The 11,435-nt window shown below is 44.0% G+C and overlaps 1 pseudogene; it reads right to left on the bottom strand.

Annotated features, from left to right (window-relative positions):
* Positions 1 to 370: 370 nt before the first annotated feature.
* The window catches only part of LOC132227820 (transmembrane protein 248-like), a 43,674-nt pseudogene continuing 32,609 nt past the window's right edge, over positions 371 to 11,435 (bottom strand).

Below are 11,435 nucleotides of genomic sequence, written 5' to 3'. Positions count from 1 at the left end.
ATGCAATATCATGTCAAAGGTGCAGACAGTTTCCAACGGAAGCAAACCTCAACCCCTCCAGCAATGAACTGCCCTGAGATCTTGGTAAAGACAGCAAGGCCTGCTCTGAGGCCGGGAGATCAGGCATCGCGGCTGGCACTACGTGGATCATCCCGCCAAGTCCACAGGGGAGGCTGCAGAGTTTGGACTGCACCCAGTGTGAGGCACGTGCATCAGTGGACCAATTTCTGAATAGGTTTTTATAAATATCTATAAATCAATTACAGGCACTTGAAATGTCTTAGGCTGGAGTAACCCAACATTGCAAGACAATGTATTCACAGAGAGTCCAGGCCCAGGCTGGCATCAGCAGGCAGTGCTTACTATTTACTCAGTCTCTCTCAGCCAAAGCAACCTTCTCAGGACAAAATTCAGTGCTCTGATGCAACTGGCTAGGTTTTCCCTTGATAACCAGAGAGCAAAACCTTGTTATCATCATCATGAAGAGGAAGTAACTGGTGTGCGTGAGGTGCAAGATTATTAATGAACGGTCATCATCTGGAACAATAACTGTAAGTGTGAGATTAAAGTGTGATAGACTTTTCCAATGGCCCCCTTATAACACCAGAAGGGATTGTAATCTTGAGCATATTTTGTGTTGGCATCTCTAGCAGTCAGGGAGATCTGGTACCAGAGCATGGCATTGCTGTAAGTGTCCAGAACACAGTGCGGTGGCTGTACTGCGACGGGAACACACCAGGGGTGGCTGTGAGCGTCATGCAGGTTGCGAACACCATCTGCTTACAGTGACTGAAGGGCACAGTCATCCGCATGCCAAGCAGCTGGCAGGGTAAAGGTAATGTTTATCTCTTCGTGGGCTTCCCTGCGTGAGTGTCCAATCTGATGCCCTAAGATGGTCGAGTACAGATGGGTGACATTACAAGAGTACCCTCCAAAGGGTGTGAGTGGGTCCAGGATGAGGGTGACTGCACCTGAGGTGTTAACAGGGCCTGAATCCTCCAGTGCCTGTGGGGATGGGGTGGACACTTTGCCTGCCCACTGGTCACTGTGATTTCCGGAGTCATGGTGTCATCTGTGAGATGCTTTAATGTTTCATTCTCTGATACACACAAGTCCAAGTCATTAAACAGCAGCAGAAAAGTATTCCTGTCCTCTGCTATTCCCAGTGACTTGATTTTGAAGAAATAGCCCAAGGTAGGAAAGCTATTGCCAGGGCGCTTACACTGGTCATAAAGTCCAGCAGGGGAGGCCGACTGCTGAAGGCAGCGTCAGGTTCTCCAGGGGTTTGATGTCTGATCATCCACCCCATCCACCCCATGCCGGGGGGAGGGGGGGTGTGCGGGAGGGAAGCAGTGTGCCCCTGGACCAAGCCTGTGGCTGCTCTGACCTCACTCATAGTGAGTCTGGGGCCACTCGGCACCATCCTCCCCACTGCTCTGGGAGCAACGCAGATGCAAGGACCAGAGGCCCTGCTAGTGCTTGCAACCACGGCACACATTGGTCAGGGTCTCGCAGCCATGGTTTCCCCTGATTATATTCTTTATTGCTGTGTTATTTTAATTGCAACACCTTAGCTAATGAATAAACAAGTTCACGTCTGGGTATTTCTAGGCAATGTAACCAATCTGCCACCTTGATCATCTATGTCAGTGGTTCTCAAGCTGTGGGTCGCTTTCACAGGGGTCGCCTAAGACCATCGGAAAACACATACATAATTACATATTGTTTTTGTGATTAATCACTATGCTTTAATTATGTTCAATTTGTAACAATGAAATTGGGGGTCACCACAACATGAGGAACTGTATTAAAGGGTCGCGGCATTAGGAAGGTTGAGAACCACTGATCAACACTAATAAAAGAGAAAAATGGTAATTGGCGTACGACGATACCCTTTTCATTGGCTAATCAGGGCTATATGCAAATTAACTGCCAACTAAGATTGGCAGTTAACTGCCAACAAGATGGCGGTTAATTTGCATATGTAGGCACAATGCAGGGAGGCGAAAGGGAAAGCAGGAAGAAGCCCCCTGCCACTGACAGTGATCGGAAACCCAGGGGGGAGCTAAGAACTGGGGGCCAGGGCATGATCGGAGAATCAGGCGCCTTTTCCGCCCTGGCCAGTGATAGTAGGAAGTAGGTGTGGAGCCAGCGATGGGAGCTGGGCACGGTCGAAGCTGGCAGTCCCAGGAGCTAGGGGCCCCTTGCCTGGGCCTAAAGCGGAGCCCACGATCGCGGGGCCGCTGCAGCTGTGGGTCCCCGCTGCCCGGGCCGAACACCTAGGCCAGAGGCATCAGGCCGGGGCAAGGGGCCGATCCTGCAATTGGAGGGTGATGGGGGTCAACACCTGAGGGTTCCCAGTATGTGAGAGGGGGCAGGCTGGGCTGAGGGACACTCCCCCCACACACACACCCAGTGCATGAATTTCGTGCACTGGGCCCCTAGTCTATATAATAAAAGCCTAAGCAACTGTTACAGGGGAACTATCAGAATGACTGGTCACTATGATGCGCACTGACCACCAGGGGGCAGACCCCCAATGCAGGAGCTGCCCCCTGGTGGTCAGTGCACTCCCAGAGGGGGAGCACTGCTCAGCCAGAAGCTGGGCTCACGGCTGGCAAGAGCAGCAGCGGTGGAGGAAGCCTCTTCTGATTCCTCGGCAACGCTAAGGAGCAGCGAGCAGGACGGGCGGTAAGGAGCGAGGGGTCCTGGACTGCAAGAGGGATGTCTGACTGCTGGCTTAGGCGGACATCCCCCGAGGGGACCTGGACTGCGAGGACTGCAAGGACTACAAGGAGAAAGAAAATTAATACCTGGGTGCATTAGAGGGAAACTACAAAAACAAAACAAAACAAAACAAAACAAAACAAAACAAAAAAACAAAGGCAGAGAACATCTTAAAGTAGTCAGAAGAAAACCAGCAGGCAGACATCCCCCAAGGGGTCCCAGGCTGCAAGAGGGTGCAGGCCAGGCTGAGGGAGCCCCCCTGCAGTGCATGAATTTCAGGCACTGGGCTTCTAGTTAAAATAATAATATTTGCTAAAAATCTCAGGAAAGCAGCCATAGCTCTGGAGATGTGAATACATACAACCTTCCTACAGTGCTGGTCAGCCCTGGCTATGGAAGGAAAGGAATGATGTTCCCATTTCTTCCATCTGGTCTTTTCTCGTCCATTTCCAGACTTCCTGTGAAAATGACTTCCACTAATTGCACATCTATAAAAATCACAAGGGACCCACGTGCTTTTCCTTGCCCCCTATTCCTCAGACTATCCCCGAGAATGACCATAACTATACAAATTAGCTTTCCTAGGGGGGCCTTTATAAACATTCAAACAAGTGTCTTCACCTTGGTATGTTGTGGGTGTTAAAAAAGTCTTGGAATATGAGCCTCCTGGGAGCGCCAGGTGTAGTCCCCTCCCCTCAAGTCAGATATTTACCAACACTCCTTCATAGGCCAAAGACCCCTGTGGTATATTCAGTGTGTCTGCACCAGAAGTTTGTGTCTCTAGTCTAGACCAGTGGTTCTCAAAGTATGGTCCCCAGACCACCAGCATTGGCATCCCGTGGGGAACTTGTTAGAAATGCAAATTCCAGCCCTGGCCAGGTAGCTCTGTTGGTTAGAACATTGCCCCAATATGCCAAGGCTATAGGTTCAATGCCAGGAAAGGGCACATATAAGAATCAACCAATGAATGCATAAATAAGTGGAACAACAAATCTCTCTCTCTCTTTCTCTCTTCTTACTCTCTCTCTCTCTCTCTCTCTCTCTCTCTCTCTCTCTCTCTCTCCCCATCCTTCCTTTCTCTCTAAAATCAATTAATCAATTTTTTTTAAAAGAGCCTTGGCTGGTTTGCTCAGTAGTTAGAACATTGGCATTGGCCAATAGACTGAAGGGTTGCAGTTTTCTTTAAATATATTTTTAATGATTTCAGAGAGGAAGGGAGAAGGAGAGAGAGACAGAAACATCAATGATAAGAGAGAATCATTGATTGGCTTCCTCCTGCATGCCCCCTACTGGGGATCGAGCCTGCAACTCAGGCATGTATCCTTGACCAGAATCAAACCTGGGACCTTTCAGTCCGCAGGCCGATGCTCTATCCACTGAGACAAACCAGCTAGGTCTAGGGCTGCTGTTTTGATTCTGGTCGAGGGCACATACCTCAGTTGCAGGCTTGATCAGGGTGTATGCAAGAGGCAACCAATGGATGTGTTTCTCTCACATAGATGTTTCTCTCTGTCTCGCCCAGTCCCTTCCACTCTCTATAAAAATCAATGGAAAACATATCCTCAGCTGAGGATTAACAAACAAAAAGAAGAGAAAAAGAAAGGAAAGGAAAGGAAAGGAAAGGAAAGGAAAGGAAAGGAAAGGAAAGGAAAGGAAAGGAAAGGAAAGGAAAGGAAAGGAAAGGAAAGGAAAGGAAAGAAAAGGGAAAATTATAGAGCTTCACTTCAGACCTGATGAATCAGAATTCGGGATGTGAGTACCAGCAATGCTTTTTGTTTGTTTGTTTTTTGTTTTGTTAATCCTCACCTGAGGAAACCCTCCAGGTGATTCTGATACTTGCTAAAGTTGAGAACCACAGATCATTATGGCTCTGGTCATAGGAGAGAGTAGTGTAAAAAGTGTAGATTCCAGAGCCAGACTTTCCAACTTCAAATTCCAGGTCTCCCACTAACTACATTTTATTGTACAAATTGCTTCACTTTCCTGTGCCTCTGTTTCGCTATCTGTGAAATGAGGTTAATAGTCATATACCTATGCATAGGATGGTTGTAAGAATTAAATACATTGTTTTATCCATTGTTAGCTACTTTGTGAGGTTTAACAACTCACTGAGGCGGCTCCTTCTGAGGAAGGGCGATCTGGCGCAAGCTCTGCCTTGGGCAAACCCCTTTCCTTCCCAGAGACACAGTGACTTCCTCTGTACACGGGACAATCACATCTGAACCACTCACATCACTGGGCTGGTGAGAAGACGATGTGAGAAAATGTGTAAGTTCTTTGTAAACTGAAAGAGCTATTTAAGGCAAACATATGCCACACTCACCACCATGACTATGATTTCCTGTCACCAGGTGGAGTGTGAACCCCATGAACTATCTCTAGGTTTCTTTCCATCAGCTGATCATCGTGCCCCCTTGTTCAGAGCACTCGATTCATTCTGAGAGCAGCTGCCATGGTCTATAACAGTGGTTCTCAACCTCCTGACCCTTTAAATACAGTTCCTCATGTTGTGATCCAACCATAAAATTATTTTCGTTGCTACTTCGTAACTGTAATGTTGCTACTGTTATGAATTGTAATGTAAATATCTGATATGCAGAATGGTCTTAGGCGACCCCTGTGAAAGGGTCGTTCGACCGCCAAAGGGGTCGCGACCCACAGGTTGAGAACCGCTGGTCTATAAGCTATTTCTCTAGTGTCTTGTGTAGTACTTATTTTCTTCCTCCTCCTCCTCCTCCTCCTTCCTCTTGTACTTCTTTAGATGCCAGGCATTATCTCTCCTCTTTGGTGACATCATTCTCACTAAGTAAATATTTGTTCCTTCCCCAGTAGTTTCCATCTGAATTTAAAACATGCCACATTTAGCAGAATGACTTACTTGTCGATACCCTTTCAAACTTATGTAGAGGAAGGCTACTGAAGTTGCATTAAAATAATAACTATTTATTGAGCAACTATTAGGAACAAGGTACTATGCTAGAGCTCCACATACCTTATTTCATTTGTTTCTCAAAACAATCCTGATACAAGTGCTACAACTATCCCTCTTTTACAAATAAGACGACCATGGCCAAGAGAGGTTAAAGAACTTGGCCAAAGCTTTCCAGCAAGGATGGTTTATTTTTTATTTATTTTTTATTCCAAGAGTTCTTTCAATGGGCTCACCCTGTAAAACAAAATCCTAAAATCATCTTGTCCTGAATTTCTTTGACACTTTGAAAACTGAGCACATTAAGGTAGGGTCAAAGGTGAATGAGCCAGCTCATGTCACACACCTTTCAATAAGAAAACCTGTGTTTGGGTCGGGTTTGAGTGACATTTAAAAAGGAGTACTCAAGAAGTATTTTGTACCTCACTCCCTCTTTGTCACCATAAAGATCAAGGCTGTGCTTCAGGTGGGTACCTAACTTTCCCTAAATAAACTGAAACTAAATGACCACTTCCATCACATTAAACAATTATTGTTTTACTAAACTTACCACATTGCTTTATTTGTTCTCCAACCCCACCCCTAAGGCACATAATTTTTAACCAATTGAAATGACATCACTTATCCATTCAAAAACATCTTTTATTAACTTTTATATGCTGTTCATCATTTATTTTTGTCCTTTTTTGTTTTTGTTGTTGTTAATCCTCACCGAGGATATATTTCCCATTGATTTTTAGGAAAGGAGGGAGGTAGAGGGGAGAGAGGGAAAGAGAAACATCAATGTGAGAAAGACACATTGATTGCCTCCTGCATGAGCCCTGACTAGGACCAGGAATCAAACCTGCAACTCTGGTATGTGCTCTTGACCGGAAATAGAACCTGCAACCCTTCGGGTGTGGGCTGACACTTTAACCACTGAGCAAAACAGGTCAGGGCTTGGCAAATTATTTTTAAAGAAACTGCACACATCATGTCATTTCAGCCCTACATACTTGATGAGAGAGAGAGGGGAGAAGAGAGAGAGAAGGGGGGGGGAACATAGATGTATGGGAGAAACATCAATGTGTAAGAAAAACATCCATCGGTTGCCTGTCATATGCACCCCTACTAGGGATCGAACCCGGAACCTTTTGATGCATGGGGCAATGCTCCAACCAATTGAGCCACACCAAACAGGACTACTTCAGCTCTTGCAGTAGATTTTGCAAAGGTCCTTAGCTAGAGAGTATGCATTTATGGAATGCTAGTCTGGATGAAAATAGCATTAAAACATAAAATGCACCATTAATACTTTAAAACCCAGTATGATTTATATTTATATAAATAACATAAAAGAAGCCAATTAAACCAAAGTCACTGGAGTGTAAATAACATAAAAACTTATTGTTCTGTGAGCTATGAAGATAAACTAATAATGAAAGTATTTATCATATGTCTAACAACCAAGCAGGTACGAGTGGGTTAAGCAGACTGCAGGGGGAAACATTTTTATTTTTCTGACATCTAAATTCAGGCCCAACATTTTGGCCCAATTCAGATCCATTTGAAATGTGACTTTATATCTGAAAGTTGCCTTTTGTCCACTTGAGTAATTAATAATTTTAAGTGTAACAAGGACATCTTGATTCAAACACTTTGTAATCTGACTGGGAGGATATTTAAAATTCATTACAGTACATTAAACTCCCAGTGAACAGTTAGCTTCATTGCAAAATAAATAAATAGCCACTTTGCTTTGATCAGCAGAAATTCTGATAAAATCAGCAAAACACCAATTAAAATGTGAAAAATGTCACCTACCGTAGTTATTCTAATGGAACATGGACTTAGAGGAAGGAACTGATTCAATGTTGATTTTCATGCCAGCTGTGGCTTCCAGATGTAAATCATTTTGCTTTTCGCTGGTGTAGCTAGCTAACTCCTCTGCAGGCCCTGGATTGTCCTATGATTGAACTATTACATAACAAGGCAGCTCTGTTGGGGCTGCAATTGCATTCTCTTCATTTTCTGGCAAATCGTTGTTTTCTTAAATGTCTTACCGTGACCAAACGATCCGCAGTTGTTCCTGTCACAGGTGGACACTGTCTGGGGTTGAGGAGAGTCTCTCATGGAAGAATGATGACATGACCCTGTGACCTTGCTTCTTGTCATGTCAGTCACTTGAGTCCATCAGCACAATGCTGCTATCTGTCCACAATAATTCAGACTCTGTCACAGCATGGCAAGCTCAAGTTCAGTACGTGTTTGCTCAATTCTAGTACTTAGCCTAGAGCTGGGTGCCAGGTGGGTGCTCAGTAAATGCGTGCTGGGAGTGATACTGTTGTAATGAACTCGTTATTAATAACAGGGAAGGAGCAAAGGGAAGGCCAAACATTATGGGCGTGTCATTTGAGCCGCCCCGCCAAAAAGCTGCAGCTGTAACTGCCCAGGGGCCCAATAAAGGGGAGACAGACACGCGCCCGATGAAGCTGGGGTGGCTTCAGAAAGGTACTTGTTTGTCAGTCAGACTTGGGAACAGATCATTGGCCAGAATGGGTGTGGTTACTGCCAGGGCATGGAATTTGAGATATTTCATCACCTAAACCAGGGGTGGTTTTCTGCCTTTTTCTGCCAAGGGCCATTTGGATGTTTATAACATCATTCATGGGCCATACAAAATTATCACCTTAAAAATTAGCCGGCTCTATTTGGTCAAACATTTAATTAACTCACCCCTAATGCCTTGGCAGGGCCTGACCAAATGATTTGCGGACCTCATATGGCCCGTGGGCTAGATGTTCCCCACCCCTGACCTAAACAAAGGACTTGGCTCTCTTGGTCTCTCTTGGTTCCTCTTGTGCTCTTGGTGTGCTGTGCTCTCCTGCATCACACGCATGGCCCATGGCCATGTGGACCCCACACAATGGCCTGTAACCAGCCTGATGCTGAGCTGGACTTGGCTGCAGGACGGAACGGAAATCCTGAACACTGGCTCTGATGTTAGTGCTACTAAAGCCCAATTACACTTCTTCTGTAACTGGATTAAGGGAAATGGGGCTTTGGAAACATAGAGAAGTAATTACACTTAAACAGAAAGCATTCATCCTCCCAGGCAAGTCTCAGAAAATTCTTTTTCTTGAGATATTGTAAGGACTGCACCCCCAGCACTCCTTGGGGAAAGGGATACATGAACTTCCCCGATAACAGAAGGACGGAGAAGGCCCACCTGAACTTCAGTCTCTTTCAGTGAATTCTATGGCAGGTGCTTGGACCTCCTGCTCTCAGGTTCCAGAAAGCAATTCTCAGGTCCTCAGACCTCCACAATAAAGAGGATAATTATGGTGAAAGAGGAAAAAACTGTTCATCGCACGCCCTTTTCATGGAATTAAAAGAAAAAATAGAGTTGCTTTGAACTGCAAGATGTGTTTTCTTTCCTGTCTGTAGGCAGCTTCTTCCTGACAGAAACCATGAATTCATTTCTAGCAATTATTGTGGAATCTGCCAGTTCCAGCTACTTCAGAAATCAGTAATAGAAAAACAAATGTGCAAAAATGAAAACAATTGTGCTGTGTCGTGAGCACTGTTTTCTTCTTTTGATTTTCCCCCCAAAATGTTGTTTCATCCCTTTGTATAATTACACGCAATAGATATTTAAGAAGAAATGTTATGATAAGACCCTCAGCATGGAACCTGGCCCATTTGCAAATGAACTTGCTCTTTTTGCAATTAGGAGATGGAGGCTATGTTCAAGCAAATTCACAATTGACAAACACCAAAATTAAATTTAAACACCTCAGGGCAACCATAATGAATTTAAATTTAGATGAAATAACAATATTTTTACTGAGTAACAGCTAATTGTTTGGGAGCTGCTTACACTCATTTGAAGTTTTGTCCAATTATTACCACTGCATTTCACACCTTGAATTTATACTTTTTCTATAGTTGGGATGTTCTTTTCAATAACAAGGGGGTGACAAAATTGGATCTCTCACCCTCTATGTTACAGGTTAATTACATAACCACACTCTTCCGAAGTTGCCTCTAAGAATCCTCACCTTTATTCTCGGTGACCCATTACCAGTAATAAATTGAGGGTGCTAGTTCCAAGGAAAAAGGCAGAAAAAAATGACAAGGGGATGAACTAGTGCACTTGTTAATAAGACAAGTTCTGCATGTATGCCTCAAGATACACATTGCAAAAATCAGCCTTGAATATGTCTGTATGAATTTAAGAATGTTATTTGTACCTTTAAAGAAAAGTTAGACACATGATTTTATTGACAACTGATCATTTGGTTTCATTTCATTAGAAAGCATGATGGTGTCGTGAAATCAGAAAGGTCTTTGTACAGACTCCAACCACCCCCCTCCACCGCATGTTTGCTGTGATCTCAGGCAAGTACCTTCACCTCTAAGTCCCATTTTTCTGTAAAATGGGATAATAATATTCCTAATTGAAAGAATTGTGAGGACTGGATGATCATAAATATAAAGCATGTAGGATAATGCTCAGCACATAGTAATCACTCAATAAATTCCAGCCACTAGAATTATGCACTCTCATGCCATATTTAAGAAGCAACACCAGCCCCGCCAGTGTGGCTCAGTGGTTGAGCACTGAGCAATGAACCAGGAGGTCACAGTGGGTTCCACCCTCGGTAGGGGGCGTACAGGAGGCAGCCGATCAACGAGTCTCTCTCATCATTGATGTTTCCAACTCTCTCTCTTCTCTCCCTCTCCCTTCCTCTCCAAAATCAATAAAAATATATTTAAAAATAAAGCAACACCAGGCAAGTGAATAAGATGCAGGTCTTGGTCCTCCAAAGCCAGATGTAGCAGAGAAAAATACCGGATGCAATATTTGGGAGATACTTGTACTAAAGAGTTATTCAGCGTCTGTCTGAAATGCAAATTTTACGGGGCATCCTATATTTTACCTGACAATTTAGTGCTTAAGTTCTGACACTTAAAGACCTCACAATTTCATATTTTCCTTCAAATACTTGGGGTTCGAGTAAAGGGCAGGTTAGAAATGAAATATTTAGATTATCGCCTTAATTCTTCACTTCATTTTGGGCTTAGAGAAAGCAAGCTGCCACTGCCACTCCGGATGTCCTTGGGTACCATGACAAGCAATCAACATCACCTATGCTGGCTGATCATTCAGAGGCTATGATGCCCTTGTTTATAGCACCTTCAATTCCAAAGACATTTTTACTTGACTAATTCACTGTTTCATACCAGCCAGGGGGCGGGGAGGAAATCATTCAAACTAAATGCAACTCTGAAGTTCGGTTACTTGGCTTGGAAAACAGCAGATAAATTGACAACTGCAAATGGTCTGAAATGTGAATGATTCTTTTTCCACTTCAACTAAATCTATCGAGCACACCCAAATAATTTAAAAGTGCTGAAAATAAGCAGTATTGGGGATTAATGAAAGCAATATATTCACTTTGTTGCATTTATTATTTTTAAATTATAGTACTCCCTCTTGAAGGAATGCAATGAGGTTGAAATGAAGCAATTTTGTTGTTAAATATTGTCATTTAGAATAAAATGCATGAGACTCTGGAAATGAAACAGCACAGCTGCTGCTGTTTTCCATTTATCCTTAGTTTTTTTCCAAGTGAACCAAAAAATAAAAAATAAAAATGGTAATCACAAGGAAGTTCTGTGTCTCAGTGGTCGCAGGAGGGATGGATCAGACTTGGCACAAAAGTTGCCCCGGACGTGAGGACCAAGGAGGCCGAGATGGGTGTTCAGGTCCCTGGCACTCCTTCTGGGCTCAGCC

Source organism: Myotis daubentonii, chromosome 1 (genome assembly GCF_963259705.1).
Source record: "Myotis daubentonii chromosome 1, mMyoDau2.1, whole genome shotgun sequence".
Classification (NCBI taxonomy): domain Eukaryota; kingdom Metazoa; phylum Chordata; class Mammalia; order Chiroptera; family Vespertilionidae; genus Myotis; species Myotis daubentonii.
This window is presented reverse-complemented; position numbering and strand designations above follow the sequence as displayed.